The following is an 18,565-nucleotide window of genomic DNA, read 5'->3' on the forward strand; positions in this document are numbered from 1 at the left end:
CCTCCTGGGAAGTGGGTCTGGTACATTGGACAGACTGAGTGATGGTCAGGGGAAACGGAGGACTGAGGAGGCCTGCGGGTGGAGAAGGAAAAGGAGGAAACTCCCAGGATAGGGTTGGGATGTTTTCACCTAAGGGTTATGGTTTTCCTCTGGCTTGTATCTCAGGTTAGAAGCCAGGAACCCTGTGGTCTTGGAACACAGACCTATGGGGTTTTGTGCCCATTCAGCTACTTATGAGCATTCACATATAACAGAGAGAGAGAGTGAGAGAGTCAGAGAGACAGAGAGTCAGAGAGAGACGGGGGGGAGGGAAAGAGAGAGAGAAAGAGAGAGTCAGAGAGAGAGAGTGAGAGTCACAAGGAGAGACAGAGTCAGAGAGAGAGAGAGAGACAGAGAAAGAGACAGAGAGAGAGGGAGGGAGGGAGGGAGAAAGAGACAGAGAGAGAGACACAGAGAGAGAGAGAGAGGGAGAGAGAGAGAGAGAGAGAGAGAGAGAGAGAGAGAGAGAGAGAGAGAGAGAGAGAGTCAGAGAGACAGAGAGTCAGAGAGAGATGGGGGAGGGAAAGAGAGAGAGAAAGAGAGTCAGAGAGAGAGAGTGAGAGTCACAAGGAGAGAGAGAGTCAGAGAGAGAGAGAGACAGAGAAAGAGACAGAGAGAGAGGGAGGGAGGGAGGGAGAAAGAGACAGAGAGAGAGAGAGTCACAGACAGAGAGAGTCTGAGAGAGAGTCAGAGGGAGAGACAGAGATGGAGAGAGAGAGAGAGAGAGAGAGAGAGAGAGAGAGAGAGAGAGAGAGAGAGAGAGAGAGAGAGTCAGAGAGGTAAAGAGACACAGAGAGAGAGACAGAGACAGAGACAAAGACAGAGACAGAGAGAGAGTCAGAGAGACAGAGAAAGAGACAGAGGCAGAGAGAGAAACAGAGAGACAGAGAGACAGAGAGAGAGTCAGAGAGATAGAGAAAGAGACAGAGACAGAGAGAGAAAGGATTATAGTGGCTAAAGCAACATTCCAGAAATCAGGATACTTTTCTTAAATCATAAACTCTCCAGGTGAGAAGGGAACTCTTAACATGGAATGTTAGAACATTAATTATACAACATGAAAGGTAAAAAAAAACACTGTTAGAACACAGAACATAGCCAGGCAAAGCTGAATGGCATCTTAGATCATGAAATTTTAAAACAAAGAACCTAGAAAGTTAGAATATTTAACACAGGATGTTAATATACAAAACAAAATGTTAGAGCTAGGGGAAACTCTAGAGATAAACTACAGTGGCATCATTTTTTTTATAAGGATAAGGAAGTTTTGTAGAGTTGTGTTGTATCATTTTAAACATTGTCTCCTTTCTGGGCCTCATCCTTAAAATGAAGGCGTTGGACCAAGACGACTTTTTTTGGCTAGGCAATGGAGTTAAGTGACTTGTCCAGGGTTGCACAGCTAGTAAGTATCAAGTGTCTGAGGCCAGATTTGAACTCAGGTTCTCCTGACTCCAAGGCCAGAGCTCTATCCACTGCACCACCTAGCTGCCCCCTAAGATGACTTCTTTATGTCCCTTCCATGACTTTAATTCTTGTTCTACTGTTAATGGGAGACAGGAACCAAATATTGATAATAATAGCTAGCATTTATATTTTGCTTCACTTTATTTTTACTTTTATTATTTAATTTTCACTTTTATTTAATCTTCACAAAAACCTGGGGAGGCAAGTGGTCTAGCTTTCATTATCTCCATCGAGGTTTAGAGATGTTGGGGGGGGGGGTTTACCCATGGTCACACAACAAGCAGGGGGTGAGAGTCAAAACTATGTCTTTCCTGATTCCAAGTCCGATGCTCTTTCTGCTATTTCATGGGAGACCTTTGGTGAAGGTAAAATAAACCACAGAGACTATTATTGCCATGAGAACTCATCAAGGTAAAACCTGATCTGTCACATCAGGGGCCAGGGCCCTATTGACAAGTGGATCACACAGTTAGATGAGGATCCTGGGGTTGATTCACCTTGAGAAGAGAAAACTTAACAGGACATAATAATCATCTTCAAGTATCTGAGAGTGTGGATGAGAGATTAATTGTAGGATAATACAATTCAGAGCTGGAAGGGATGTGAGAGATGAACTGTTACCAGCCCCTCATTTTACAGAAGAGGAAATAAAGGTTAAGGAGGTAAAATGGATTTTCCAAACACTTGTTTTGCTGGGCCCCAGAGGGCAGAAACAGAATTAATGGGCAGATGATACAGTGATAGAAATTTTGGCTTAATACAGGGGAAACTTTTCTAACAGTCAGATTGGTCCAGAAGTGGAATAGGTTGCCTGGGTTGAGTGGGGAGAGGAGGGTAGTGAATTTCCCATCCTTGGGCGTTTTCAAGTGAAAGTTGGATACCTCTTGTCAGGGACGTTGTTATGGGGGTCCTGTTCAGATAGTGGTTCAAGTAAGTGATACCTGAGGTCCTTTCCAACCCTGGGATTCAAGGCTTCTATAATCCCTCTTAGATGGCCCCTAAGAACAGATATTCACTGCCTCTTTTTAATGTAATCTTACCCCATTTACCCAACCCTTACGTTCAGAGCCATATCTAGGAATATATTTATCTGAAGCAATAATAGTTGGAGAAAAGGGAGTGGGGGTGGGGAGAGAGATGATAATCTGATTGCAGGTACAGTCACAGCCCATTTCCCAGAGTCTGGTCTATTTTGGGGGGTGGTGAGAAGGCATGTCTTGGGCAGGGGGGTAAGGCAAGGAGTGGGGACAATGGTCTCCAGATCACCACAGGAAGAAAAGGCACTCTCCTGGCCCTCTGTTGTCTCCCTGAGGAAAAGCACCTACTGCCCTGCCCTAGTTACAGCTCTGTTCTTCTATGGGACAAGATGCAATTAACTCCTTTTATCCTTCCTTCAACAGAGTCCTTTTCTTTGATCCTAATGGTCTCATTGAATATATCCACTTTTTTTTTAAGGCAATTGGGGTTAAGTGACTTGCCCAAGGTCACCCAGCTTGTAAGTGTCAAGTATTTGGCTGAATTTGAACTCAGGTCCTCCTGACTTCAGGGGCTATTGCTCTCTCCACTGCGCCACCTTGCTGCCCCGCATAGTCCACTTTTCAAAAGATGCTTATGAGAAGAATGAATTACAGAGTTAGGATGATAGAGTGTGGGATTTGGAGTCAGAAGGACCTGGGTTCAAATTTTGCTCCTGATATCATCTTGATGACTGTGCTTCAGTCTCCTCACCTGTAAAATGGTATTGAATGAGTTGCCCTTGACAGTCCCTTCCAGCCCTAAATTTGTGGTCTCTAATTAAGGCTCAGTCTCTCTCTTCCTGCCTTCCATTTCAGCCATTTTCTTCTTGTGATTCTCCCTGCTCCCTGTCCTGGTTCTGAGCTTTCCCAGGCCTCCCCTCTGCTTTTCTTTCCCCTATCCCCCGAGAGCAAACAAAAGGAAATACTTGCCTGTCTATCTGCCCATCCTGGCTCCCCTTCCAGGATAATGGGTCAGGTAAGTAAAGCCAACCTGGCACATTAATCCCACCCTCTCCTACATGGGCCAGACCCAGGATGGGGAGGGGGTGGGGCTAGGATATAGGGCTGATGGTCTTAATGAGAGCCCGGCTCCCACGGCCCTACGGGACTAGGTCATGTCTAGACCAGGCTCCTATCGGGGGCCCCAGACGATTAGCCAATTAGTCGAAGAGATAGCAGTACTCCTGGGAGCTAAGGAGGGATGGGGGTTAGGAAAGGAGCTCTCATCAGAGTGGAGCAATTGCTTCCGTCTTCAGCGCAGGTGAGAAAGGAACCCGGCAGCCTGAGAGAGGCAGAGAATAGAAGAACTTGAGAACAAAAGATGGGCGATTGCTTTTCCAAGGCCGTTTGTATCACAGCTTTGTAAGAAGGGCGGACTCTGTGTGGGAGGCAGTGTAGGGTAATGGAAAGAGTCATTGTCATAGGGGGCTGCGTTGAAGTCTTGGCTGTGACCTTGGGCAAGTCACCTAACTTCAGTTTCCTGGGCACTTAACCCTGTTTGCCTCGATTTCCTCATTTGTCAAACGAGCTGGAGAAGAAAGTGGCAAACCACTGTAGCGTCTTTGCCAAGAAAACCCCAAATGGGGTCACAAAGAGTTAGATACAACTGCACAACGGCATCATTTATCTATCAACATCAGGGGCACTTAATCTTTTTTGTGCTGTGGATTCCTTCGGTAGTCTAGTGAAGCCGATGGATCCCTTTAAAGAATAATGTTTGTTCATGACTAATCTGGAAATGTTTTACATGATTTCACATGTGTAACCTATATCAATTTGCCTTTCCTAATCCTCCCATCTGCTAGCGTCCTCCCTCCCAAACCACTTCGTATTTATTCTTGTTATATCCAGTCTATATGTACTTACTTTTTGTTTCTCCTGTTAGAGTGAAAGCTCCTTGAAAGTAGGGATTGTTTCATTCTTTGTACTTGTATCCTCACTGGCTAGTGCAGAGACTAGAATACAGTAGGTGCTTAATAAATGTTTATTGCTTGATTCTCAGGACAGACCCATGAGGTGGGAAGTACACATATAGCATAATTATTATCACCATCCCTGTTTTGGATAGATGAAGAAACTGAGTTTCATGGATTGTCATGACCAAAGGATTCATCACTGAATGTCCAGTCTACTGGTGGTGAGCCTCTTTTGTCTTAGCTGGTCTTGTCTTTGGAAAGAACACATGATGTTGGGACTATACCTGAAACCTTTCCTCCGGAGAACCTGAGCTGGACGAACATCTTTTGGAAGCTGTGGTCTTCTTCATGCTCCAATCAGGCCTTGGAGGAAGATTCTGTGCAGAACAGGCTGGATGATATCTGGGAAATGGTCCAAGCTCCTCCCTGGAGCAAAGGCCCATGTTTTTAACGTCAATGTTCTTCCAGTGATACTCTATGGCTTTGAGTCATGGAATAACATAGTCTCTGAAGAATTAAAATTGTGGGTCACCCAAAGGCCAGTAGAGAGATGCATGGTGGGAGGGAGGAGGCTGCAACATGCCACTAAGGAAGGATTGAACAAGGGAAGAGATGTAAAAGATAGCATCAGAGAGATTCAGGATGGGAAATGAGGTGGACCAGTCCTGGGGTGACACTGAGTGATAGCTAATGGACAACTCCTTGTGCTCTACTGCTGTCCTGTGATGCCAAGAGATCCAGAGGAAAGCCTTTTGCATGTTGGGTGTCCCCCTTCCCCTGTCCTGTGGGGGATTCATGGGAGAACAAGGGACAGTATTAGTCTTATAGGATAAGGAAGCATGGATGGGGTGGCTTCTGCACCATTAGAGGAAATACATGGATCCAAGTCTTGAAGCATAGAAACTGGGGCCCAGAGATGTTATATGTCTTTGGCCAGAGTCATGCATGGGAATGGCAATAGGATTTGAACCTGGGAATTTGGGTTTCAAACTCAGGCTTCTATGTCAAAGCCCTAAGTTCAGAGGGTGGATGGGACACCAATCTACTTGCTTTTGGGGGTGGAAATGGGGAGTTGGGATGGGGTGGAAATGGAGAGTTGGGGTAGGATGGGGGAGAAGGAAGCAACACAAGCCCCTGGACCTTCTATTTTGTGAGCAAAATTCTAGTGGATTGATTCATTTCACCCTATATTTCCTAGAGCAGTGGTTCTCAAATTTCTTGGCCTCAGGACCCCTTTAGAAATTATTAAACATTCTAAAGAGATTTTGTTTATATGGGTTATACCTATGGATATCTATTATATTAGAAATTATAGCATCTTACTATTATTATGAAAATAGGTTCGGCCTTGTGGAACCCTGCCACAGGGTCTTTGGGTTCCCTGATCATACTTCAAGGACCTCTGGCCTAGAAAAATGTGTAGGAGCTATGAGGTTGGATATAAAGAAGATTCCTAGGGCTGCCTGGCTAAGCCAAGAGTGAGATTTAAGATATAACATTCCTGGGTACTAACATTCCGTGTTCTAAAGTCCTTTCTGGCTCTGACATTCTGTTCTGTGTTCTAACATTCCATGTCCTAAGGTCCCTTCCAGCCCTGACATTCTACTCTGTATTCTAACATTCCATGTTCTAAGGTCCTTTCTAGCCTTGACATTCTGTTCTGTGTTCTACCATGTCCTAAGGTCCCTTCTGGCTCTGACATTCTGTTCTGTGTTCTACCATGTCCTAAGGTCCCTTCTGGCTCTGACATTCTGTTCTGTGTTCTAACATTCTATGTCCTAAGGTCCCTTCCAGCCCTGACATTCTACTCTGTATTCTAACATTCCATGTTCTAAGGTCCTTTCTAGCCTTGACATTATGTTCTGTGTTCTACCATGTCCTAAGGTCCCTTCTGGCTCTGACATTATGTTCTGTGTTCTACCATGTCCTAAGATCCCTTCTGGCCCTGACATTCTATGTCCTAGGTTCTAACCTTCCATGTTCTAAAGTCCCTTCTGGCTCTGACATTCTGTTCTGTGTTCTAACATTGCATGTCCTAAGGTCCTTTCTGGCCCTGACGTTCTATGTCCTAGGTTCTAACCTTCCATGTTCTAAAGTCCCTTCTGGCCCTGACATTCTATTGTCCTAGCTTCTAACATCTCATGTCCTAAGGTCTCTTTCAGCTCTGCCTGTAGTTCTAAAGTAACATCTTACAAAAATGAATTTCATGACATCTAAGGTCACTGCAAAAGGTTACAAAAATTCAAAGATTCTATTGAATTATCATCTTGTGATGTCTCTGCTGCTCCATAATGCCACCCCACCAAGAACAACCAGTCAAGTATTCAGCAAAAATCACGAACCATGTGCCAAGTAAGCCCCGTGCTGGCTACTGAGGAAACAAAGACAGAAATGAAACGGTCCCTTCCTTGAAGCTGTTTCCAATCTCTCAGGGAAGACAATACATACAGATATATCTATACAAAATAAACACATAATAAATGACAAGATAATGTTATTGGGGGTGGGGAGGAGGCACCAGCAGCTGAGAGATTAGGAAGGGTCTCATGTAGAAGGTCATGCTTTAGTTGAGGGATTTTAAGAGGTGGAACAGAGAAGAGGCACTCCAGGTATGGAGAAAAGCTATGGTGGGGTATGTGTGTGTGTGTGTGTGTGTGTGTGTGTGTGTGTGTGTGTGTGTGTGTGTGACAACAAGGCCAGTTTGCAAGGCCAAATAGTGCATGAAGGGGAAAAATAAGCCTGGCACGGTAGGTTGGAGCCAGCCAGTTCCGGACAGGCTAGGCCCAGGAAAGAATAAGAGTGGAAGAGGAGGTTGGTTTGTCCTCCTTGGGTCCCTTAGAGTCCTGAGAACTGCACTGGTTCGGTTAGACAGTTCTGAGCCCTGCTTTGAGCGCTCTTTTTTTCAAAGATGGGGGACCAGAGAACCAGTGACGGCCAGCTAGTCTTCCAGCAGTCACATAGAACAGTAGGGGAGGAGCTGGGATTTGACCCTGGACCTCATGCCTCCCACGCTCTGGTCACCAGCGCCTGCTGCCTCTGCTTATGCTGCGTCTGGTTCTCATCACGCTTCTCTGAGGCCATGAGGAAACCAGAGCTTTCAGACAACCCAACAGCTCTAAGGCTTTTGGAGGGAAGAGGAGGTGAAATCTTCACCTCCCCAGGGGCACATCAATGCTCTCACTCTCCCATAGACACAGACACAGGCAGGCCTCTGAGGCCCCAAAAACTGAAGTAAGCAAGAGAGGGAAGGCCAAGCTTTCCAGCCGGCCTGAAACTCTCAGTGTGAGCCCCCATCCCCTCCCTCCAGTCATCAGGTTACAGATCGACAGGCTGGGAGCCTGGGAACTTCAGGTCTGAGGAGGCCCCTCCTTCAGCAGACATCTGGCCACTTGGCTCTCCTCCCATCAGCTGGGCAGTAGGAGGGAGTGATGGAGGAGATTGGTGGGCTGAGAAGGTGCAAGGGTCACCAGGAAATGTGGCTGGAGTGTCCAGTGGGAAAGCAGCTCCTTGTCCTAGGCCCTGAGGAGTGGGAAGGAAGTAGATTTCAAAGAATGAGGGACCTGCCCTTGAGAAGCCCCTAGTCTGACTGGGGAAACAGGCCCTGGTTTTAGGGAGCTTCTAGTCCCTGCCCTTAGGAAGGTGCCCATTCAGATAAGATGACACTGGAAATCTGGGTGACTTTCCAAAGTATATGAAGGCCCTTTTATGTTTGTGTGTGTGTGTGTGTGTGTGTGTGTGTATTTGTGTGAAGGTCTTGTTTAATGTTTGATGGGAAGACAATATTTGTCCTCAAGGAACTCTAAGTCTGATAGGCAATTCAAAGTCCTTGGGGCAGGTAAAAGGCACAATAGATAGAGCCCAGGCTTGGAGTCAGGAGGACCTGAGTTCAAATCTGGCCTCAGGCACTTACTGGCTGTGTGACCCTGGGCAAGTCACTTAACCCTGATTGCCTCAGTTTCCTCATCTGTAAAATGAGATGGAGAATGAAATGGCAAACCACTCCAGTATCTTTGCCAAGAAAACCCCAAATGGGGTCACAAAGAGTTGGGCATGACTGAAAAATACAATTCTCAGGGAGCTGCCAGTTCAATGGAGAAGATGTAGCTCTAGTTCTTGGGGTACTCCCAGACTGATAGGGGAGATGCAGACTTTGCCTTTCGTGATTTCCCTTGCAGATCTGACAATCGATTTATTGATTAAAAGTATTTCTTAGGTGCCTATTGTGTCCCTTGGCACTGTGCTAGGTGTCAGGCATAGCAGAGACAAAAATGAAATAGTCACCATTCTCAGAGTTTACACTCTATGGGGAACTCAGTGTGTACCTATGTGAATATGTACAAAATGAATGCAACGGAATTAGGGGGTTGGGGGAAGAAGTGGCATGAACAGCTAGAGGGACCTGGAAGGGTCGTAGAAACTCCTTTATGTAGAAACTCCTGAGCTGAATTTTAAAGAAAACAAAGGGATTCTGAAATGCAGAGATGAGGAGGGAGTGAGTTCCAGATGTGGGGAACAGCCCATGCAAAAGGACAGGGGTGAGCAAAGGTGTTTCTCGGGTGAAGGAATAATAAGAAGGCCAGTTTGGTTGAATGGTAGAGTTTGGGAAGGGCGGGACTGCACAATACTGTCAGTTAAATGTAGGCTAGAACCCGTTTTGTGGAGAGCTTCAAATGCCAAACAGAGAAGTTTGCATTTCATCCTCGAGTTAAGAGGGAGCCAGAATTCACAGGAAACATGCTTTGATGTCCAATATCAATTAAACCCCAATGATGTGAGAGGTCCTGATGTTCTTTCTAGTGGGTGCTTAATATATGCCTTTAAATTATTTGAATTGGATGGGAGATACTCATGGCTGCAGGCCACCTCTCCTTCTTCCTCTGCACCCCCAGAGCCCCGGTACAGCCCAGTACAAAATTTTGCATACAGCCTAGCGATGACTGACTGATTGACAATCTGTGTCACTGGCCAATGTCAAACTCACCGTGGGGAGAGGGGAGGAGGGGTACTGTAAGGGGATGGGGGGTGGGAACCTGTGCAGACAGCATTAATTTCTGAGCCAGGAAGGCAGTAATGAGATCCTAGGGCCTGTAGGGGCAGTGCCTTGGAGGAGCCAATAAAATTCATCACTTCACACTCAGCTGGCCCCAGAGGCTGCAGAAGACGGACTTCAAAGTATGAGCGGGAACCTCTCCTGCTGCGTGAAGGCTGGCTCCTCGGCCTCTTTTTATCAGCTGTCTAGTCTACCTTTCCCTGGGCCCAGAATCAGGGGCAGTGAATTCCTTTCTCCCTTAATGATAGTTATAGGGATAAAGGGCTTTCTAAATGCTTCCCCCCCCCCCCCGGCCATTATCTCTTGCATCCTCAAAATCGCACAGTGAGGTAAGTAACAAGTGTTATCAATTTGGTGATCCATTTTACAGATGAAAGCTTAGAGGGGGAAGTGAATTGCCCAAGGTCGTGTAGCTAGAAAGTGGCAGAATGGGATTTGAACTGATTGCCAGGGAAGCAGTGTTTCTGGATTGGGAGTGGTAAGAAGCTAGGTTCAAAAGGGTCTTTCTGCTGCTGCCCTGGTTCTCTTTTCATTTGGGCATAAAGAAATACTGCCTTCATTTCTTCTTAATCCATAGAGGTATGACTTCCAGGCTGGTACATGATGGTACTTAGGCTTCTATCCATCCCCCCCCACCTGCCCCAAACCAGTGGAATGATATCTCTTTTATGTAGAGCCTTTATGGTTAGCAAATCACTTTCCTCGCAACAAGCCTGGATGATGCAAGTATCATTACAATATTTCCAGTTTGCAGATGAGGAAACTGAACCTCAAACAGGTAAAGCAAATTGCCCATGGTCATGTAGCTAGTGCCTGTTAGAGCTAGGACTCAAGCCCACATCTTTTAACTTCAAGACCAGTGCTCTTTTCACTATTGCCATTCTCTCCTGTGGCCTGGAGATGACCTTGACTGGATCTGGGAAAACTCTTCCACCCTAACCTAGAGCAGGAACAGGTATGAAGTAGCATCCCACCATTATTGGCAAAACTCTGTCTCTGTTCCCTATAAGCTTCTCCTCTCTTTTCAGTTCTCTCCTTTCCTACTTGTCTCCTTCTTCTATTTCTTCCCTTCCTCCCTTCCTCTCTCCCTTCCTCCCTCCCTCTCTCCTTTCCTTCCTTCCTTCCTTCCTTCCTTCCTTCCTTCCTTCCTTCCTTCCTTCCTTCCTTCCTTCCTTCCTTCCCTCCCTCCCTCCCTCCCTCCCTCCTTTCCTCCCTCTCCCACATTCTTTCACTTTTTCTGGAGTTGCCTCAGATATGCTGGTTGTGCCTGGTGGCAGCACCAAGTAGTGCCTATGCCCAAGGCAGCCCTGGAGAAAAGATTGTCTGTTCAATAAGAGAAAGCAGAACTAGCTTCAGGGTGATATATGAGGCACTAAACCTGGCCAAGTGGGGCATTCTGGGAAAAATGGAGCATCCAGGATTGGAAGGACACCAATGATACTATAACTAACTGAACTGGCAACAAACTGCTTCTAGGTGGGCTTATTAGTCCACCAACTCTCTTTCATCTCAACTCTGACACTTTGGTCTATATTATTCCAACACCATCTCCTTGCCTAATATCCTTCAAAGCATTTGAAAAACATAGTTCCTGATGACAGCCAATCTCTGCCCTCATGGAGATACCAGTTGAAGACCCAAGGAAAGAAGATAGTTCAAAATACCATGCCTCAATGGTCCTATGATCAGTGATATGAGTACTCCTTCCAGTGATCTAGATCAATCCATCCATGCCTTCTCATTTTGCATGATTCTTATACATGTCCTCCAACAAAGCCTCTACACGGGGTCCAGAAAGCATGCTGGAAACCTTCCTCTAGCTCCCTAACTCACAGGATTGATGTGAGGATCAGATTAGCTATTTATAAAAAATGCCTAGCACAGTGTCTGACACATAGTAGATGCTGTGTAACTACTGATTTCCTTCCCTTGATAATGTATAAATATTCAAAAAAGCACATAGTGTGTCTACAGCTTATCCATCATTCTTACCACATGACCATCTCACCGTATAATCATCATACAATTTTCTGATGATATGATTTATGCTCCTTTTCTTGAGCACTTCATTGTTGACAATATGTTACAGCATGCCCACACTCACTATGCGCTTCTCTCTTAGCCTTTGGGTGACCCACAACTTGCATCCATCAGTGATCCATGCCTTGAAGCCTTATACCATCATGGAAATAATTTTCTTGTTAATAAAGTGGACTTCTGCTTTATGTAGAAGCTTTGGGATCATTAAAAGCACTAAACAATTCCCCAAAGGTAATCCAGGCTGCTCTCATCTTATTCAATTATGGACCCAGTTCATCATCTGTGCACAACATCTGTTCACTCTGTATGTACATACTGATGGAACAGTTCTGTATATCATGGTCTGAATCATTGGCTTTCTTCATCCACTTGGTTTTTTCTGTGTGGATAATTAGGTCAAACTCTTTTGTGATCACTCATTAAGTGATCATTTAGAAGGCTATGCAATGTTCTGGGGCTTGATGCCTTCAACAGGATGGTATTCATAAGCCAGAGTATCTGGAGCTCCTAACCATCTACACAAGTTCCTCAGCCATTCAGACATTGCACTGGAGATCCTCCATGACAATGAAAAAAATGTCTTTGACAGCTATGTGCCTGTCTGATTTATGCCTTATCAATAATCAGAGGGTTAGGCATTGGTCAAAGTTTATTGTATCTTTCAGGGAATCTTGTATGATTCTGACATATGTGTGGAAGACATCTTATTTGATGAGTGCTTTTAATGTAATATTTGGCACTACTGAATGCTTTTTTGTAGTCAACAAACAATAAATACAATGGGAACTTCTTTTCTCTGTATCTTCCAGTCAGTTGTATTATGGTAAAGAATTGTTGTATTATAGAATCTAGTTTGTGAAAATCTGACTGCTTTCATCAAGGACACCCTTTATGCATCTGTAGATTATTATTATTGAAGTCTTTTGTTTCTTAGGTTACACATTCTAGTTCCTTTAGCTGATCTCTGTATAACATAGTCTCTAGTCTTCTCACCAATCTGATCACCCTCCTCTGGATATACTTTAGCTTGTCAATGTCTTTCCTCAAACATGGGATCTCAAATGAAACCCAATATTTTTGATGTACTCCAACCAGGGCAGAAAATAGCAGGATTAACTAGCACATTTCTCCTTCTAGATATTATGTCTGGATAAAAGCAGAAAAAGACTTTACTCACATTTTAGCTGCTGCGTCGCACTGTTAACTCATATTCAGCTTATTGTCCACCAAAAAGTCCAGGTCATCATGGCATGAATTATTGTGAATTCTGCAGTGGTGCTATTGATTTTTTTAACCAAGAGAAACATTTTACATTTATAGCAACTAAATTTCATTTTATTATATTTGGCCAAATAGTTTAATTTGTTGAGTTATTTTAGATCTTGATTCTTCAATTTAACATGTTCACTGCCTTCAGCTTCTCATCATCTGCAAATTTAATAAGCTTCTACAATGCCATGCTTCTATCCAATCTACTCATGAAAATGCCAAACAGAACAAGGCCAAGGGAGATCTCTGGAACATTGTCTCAGGGTTGGCAAAGGTCCATTAATCATTCTTTGGATCCAGTCATTTAAGTAGTTTTGAATCCACCTAACTGTATTATCATCCCACCCACGTCTCTCCATCTTGTCCACAAGGATAAGACAAGAAACTCTCAAATGCCAAGTCAAAATCCAGCACGCTTGTGTCTATGGCATCTCCCTCATCCCCAGTCAAGTAATCTTGTACATGAAGGTAATCCAACCTGATTTTTCAGAATAAACTTATGCTGGAGCTTAACGATCAGTACTTCTTTTTCTAAGTGTATACAAGCTGTCCCTTTGATAATAAATTTTAGAATTTTGCTAAAAGTAAAAATCCAACTCATTGGTCTATAGATTGAAGAATGAACTTTCTTTCTGCCTTGGGAAAATTGGGATAGAATTTGTCCATCTCTAATCCTATAGCACCTTCCACTTCTGTCCTCTCTATGGTTCTAAAAAGGCTACCAACAGTAGCTTAGTAATCATATCTACAAGTAATTTAAGTAGCCAGTAATATAATTCCCCTGTGGCTGATGACTTGAAGTTATAGAGAGTAGTAAAGTGCTCTTTAACCATCTCACTTATGCATTTGAGGTAGGAGATATCATTGTGGGCTAGTGTGGTCAGGGAATCCTCATCAGAGAAAGTGAGATCTGAGCTGGGCCTTTACAGACCATAGGTAGGTAGAAAATGAATAAAGGAGACAGAAGTACATTACAGGTTGGGGATCTACGGGGCCTGTCCTCATTTGGTAGGGCTATGTTCTCAAGGTTAAGGAAGCAGCCAGATCCTACTCACGCTGAGGTTGAAATATGGGGCACCTGGAGTGATGACTGAGGGAGGCAAGGTAACATCTGTGCCCCTCACTCCTTGGGGGCCTCTTTTGTTGGAATGGAATAGAGAGGGAAGCAAGCTCCTGAGTCCGGGGTAGGGGCATCTGGGAGCTTTATCAGGGAGCAGGAGCAGGAGCAGTTCAACTTAAACACCTCCTGCTCCTTCTCCTCCCCTTAATCACCTGATGGGCTAGTTTATGGGAGCAGAGCATTCTGTTGTCAGCAAGAGAAACACCAGTCTCATTGCAGAGCACCCAACTGGGAGGTAGAAACAAGTGTTGAAGATAAGAAAGTTTTAAACAAATAAACTTCTCTAGTCCAGGCGACTTGAAGGAGGGAGCAGAGAAATTTGTTGGCCCCTTTTTTTTTCTAAGAAAAAAAGGGAAAAACACTCATATTCTCTATCAGTGCCTAGACCTGTCTGTGTCAGTCCCTGGGGATTTAGAATGACACTCTTTGGGCTGAAATGATCTTAGATACCATCTTGACCATGTTCCATATTCTGACTGAATGTACAAAGTCTTAGGCTCATGAGGTTTTAGGGAGGAGGAGGGAATAAACATTTATTAAGCACCTACTATGTGCCAGTCATTGGGCTAAGGACTTTACAAGTATTATCTCATTTGATTTTCACAGTAGTTGTGTGAGGTAGATGCTATTACGATTCTCATTTTTCTGTTGTTGTTTAGTCATTTTTCAGTTATGTCTGACTCTTCATGACCCCAATTGGGGTTGTCTTGGCAAAGATACTGGAGGATTCACCATTTCCTTCTCTAGCTCATTTGACAGATGAGGAAACTGAAGCAAAGAGGGTTAAGTGACTTGCCCAGGGTCACACAGCTAGTAAGTGTCTGAGACCAGATTTGAACTCACAAAGAGGAGTCTTCCTGACTGCAGGCCCGGCACTCTATCCACTGCGCCACCTAGTTGACTTCCATTTTATACCTGAGGAAAATAAGGACACAGACTAAGTGACTTGCCTAGGGTCTCAGACAGCTAGTAAATGTCTGAGTCAGATGTGAACTAAGTTCTTCCTGACTTCAGACCCAAGCTCTATCCACTGTGCCACCCAGAAACCTCAGAGAGCTTAGCGATCATCTAGTCCCTTTGCCCCAATTATAAATGAAATGACTTACCTGAGCTCAAGAGAGTATGTAGCAAATCTAGCTCCCCAGGGGCCAAATTCAGTGATTTTTCTCCAGTTTGCCACAAACCACACTAGGCAGAGAATTTGCTTTAAAAAATCAGAAGCCAGACATGGTGGAGTGTACCTATGCTCCCTGTTACTGGAGAGATTGAGGTTGGTAGGCTGCTTAAACCCAGGAGTTCTGAGCTACACTTGGCTAAGTGATCAAGGGTTCAAACTAAGTCTGGCACTATTGTGGTAAGCCCTTGGATTCTAGGGGTGGGAGTAGGGATGGAGGGCAGACCAGGCTGCTAAAGGAACGGTGAGCCGGTCCAGTTTGGAAATGGAGCAGGTCAAAGTTTCTGTGCTGATTAGTAGTGGGATGTGGGTGGCTGCTGCATTTCCAGTTTAAGCAAGAAAGCAAGTTGTTCAATCATTTCATTTGTGTCTGACTCCACGACCCTATTTGGGATTTTCCTGGCAAAGATGCTGCTGTGGTTTGCATTTCCTTCTCCAGCTCATTTGACAGATGAGGAAATGGAGGCAAATCAGGTTAAGTGACTTGCCCAAGGACACACAGACAGTAAATGTCTGAGACCAGATTTGAACTCAGGTCTTCCTGCCTCCAGGCCTGGTACTCTATCCACTAGCTGCCCAATAGAAGGTGACCCAGTGTCAAAAAAAAATCCTCAGAGAAGTTGGCACCTCTCCTACCAAGGTACCCTGTTCCACAGTTTCCAAACTTGAATCATTTAGTCCAGTAACATTTACTGAGTTCCCCCATACAGAGTAGGCATGATGGGGGAATAATACAAAGCTATCAGAAGATGAATCCTTGAAGTTCTAACCTTCTATGTTCTAAGTTTCTTTCCAGCTCTAACATTCTATGTTCTGTGTTCCCTTCTAATCTAGAATGCTATGCTTTGTCCTTTAAAGATCCCTTCTATCTCCAACATTCTATGTGCTAATATCTCATAAATTCTATTTTTATCTTTGTCAAGAGGAGGATGCTATGAATTTCCAGCTATTAACTGCAAGAAAATATGTGGTTCAGAGGTTCCTGCGGCTAAGGACCTTCTAGATAGCCAAGTACAGAGGAAAGAGTGTTGGAATTGGCCTTAGAGGAGCTGGATTTGAATCTCTGATCTGTTGTATACTACTGGTATGACCCTGGGCAAATCCCTTAGCCTCTTTGGACCCTAGTTTATTTATTGGTAAAAATTAGTTATTTTATTAAATTAGCTCTAAGGTCCCTTCTCCCTTTAAATTTGTGATGTTTCTATGAGGATAACAAGTGTAGGGTGCCTCAAAGCTTTGGAAGTCTTGTTGCTCGACACATACACATAAAACAAGAATTTGGGGGACAAAAGAATCCAAATGGAAGGACATGTCTTTCTTCTGTCCTACACAGAGTGTTTTGTTCTTACTTTGACCCTTCTCCTTCATTTCCATGACAGAACCAAAGGATACTGGGAGTGGACAGGGGAAGGCATGGAAAACAGAAACCGTGAAGCTTTAGACCCACTCAGCCTTTGGTGGTGTGTTGAAAGGTGTTCCCTCAACGTGATTTAAAAGAAGGAGAGGTCAGCAAGCAGGAATTGACAGAAACTAAAAAGGATTTTTTAATCCTAAGTCAGAGAAAAGTTTAGTGAGCAGAATGAAACAGGTCCAAAAGAATATTAAATACCTCCATGTTTGCTTAGAGGACTAGCTGTTCTATATTTCAGAAGAGTTAAGTTGCTCCAAGCAAAAAAATCTCTGGAGAGGAAAAGCTATATGAATCTAAGATTCATGGAGCTGACATATTGTTCTCTATGAAGAAAATAGCAGCTGAAGGTTGTTCCCTATTTTGATGACTGAGTGTAAAAGGGCCTGCCTCCTTCACTAAAAGAACAGAAGCTTAAGCCTCTGGACCCCAACCTAAAAAAGAAGGGCAGAGTTCACTCCTTCTTTTATGAGTTAGGGATAACAGTTTGTCCAAAAACTCCAGCCGAAGCCAGATACTGGTGTCAGGGAGGAGATCTGCAGCCACGTACTCAATGGAGCACTGCCCAGTAGAGATTATATGTCATGCTCCATGGGGAAGAAGAGTAACAGTGCAAGTAGTGATGTGATGACATCATTAGAAGACATCAGTAATGCTGCAGCTCAGACGTATAGATTGCCCTTATGTGTTCCCTAGGTATACTTGCTGTAGATGCTATGTATATTTGTAGGAGTGTGTGTCCCAGGTTTATTGGGGGGGGAGGGTGTTAATTGTTATTTTTCTTGCTTTTCTACTTCACTGAATGCCTTTGCTTTGAACTAATTATGTTCCCTGGCTGACCGGCAAAAGTAAGTATATCAATGGGGGCTCAAGAGCTATGGTTTGGAATGGATGCGATTCACTGAGTCAAGTAATTTTGAACCTGGAGTAACTTTTAGAGAGCTCTATATGTTGCAACTTGAGGAAACAAGATATATAGATAAGAAAGTACTAGATCAATTCTAGGGTGTTATATAAGGAAGGGCAAGAGAGTAAAACACAAAAATCACAGAATTAAAATGCTAGAGATCAGTAGCTCAATCCGTTAATTTTATGTATAATGGAAGTCATCGGGGGCCCTCCCTGATCTGTTCTGGATAAAGCACATCCCACTAGAGTATACATGGAGTTGAACTAATCTCCCCTCAACACTTCCAAACACATGTGTTCAGTGCTAAAAGACTTTGGGATGAAGCAGCAATCCCGTGATTCCTGTGATAGCAATACTGGGAGGGGTGTTCCATTAAGGAGGATTGGTCTCTAAGCCAAGAAAAGTCAACCACTCTGTAGACTTTAAAGGGGTAAGACTACTTCCACCCAATCTCTTTTCACTCATTCCTGAATATATGTCTTTGAACTCTTTCTCTGAAACATCTTGTAAAGATGAAGGGGCCACTCTGAAAGCACTGGTGACCACAGATGACATTAAACTCCTGTGCTGTCTGGGTGAGCCTGAGACTGGATCTCAAGAATCTTGCTACCTCTTTTGCCTTGGGTTTCTTTTCCTGACCACAGGTGTCAACAGCACCCTTGAGATGGATGTTGGCAGCAACTCTATGAGTTCAAGAGTTTAGAAGTTTCTGGGTCCCTTTGTCAGAGCTGACCAGCAGCAGGAGTTTTCTATAATGACGCTCTTCTAAGAGAAGGGGATGACTGGTGGGAGGATGAGTCCAGACTATGACCTGGCTTGCCAGAAGACATGGACCTTGGAATAAAAATGCACAATTTAATAGCCATAACCACAAACATGAATGGTCACCAATAAAACATAAGAGGATGGTAGAATCCAACAATATGTTGTTTACAAGAGACATATCTGAGACAAAGAGTTAAAATACGTAGCTGGAGAAAAATCGACCATGTTTCAAGAGAATTCAAAAAAGCATGGATAATAAATAATCCTGATGTTAGTGCAGGCAACAACAAAAGGCTTACTAAAAGCAATAGAGGAAAATAATATTATGCTTAAAGGCACCACAGTGAATTAATATCAATACTTAATATGTTGTTTCAGTCATGTCCAACTCTTC

Source organism: Phascolarctos cinereus, unplaced genomic scaffold, assembly GCF_003287225.1.
Source record: "Phascolarctos cinereus isolate Bilbo 61053 unplaced genomic scaffold, phaCin_HiC Scaffold_5;HRSCAF=322, whole genome shotgun sequence".
Taxonomy (NCBI): Eukaryota; Metazoa; Chordata; class Mammalia; order Diprotodontia; family Phascolarctidae; genus Phascolarctos; species Phascolarctos cinereus.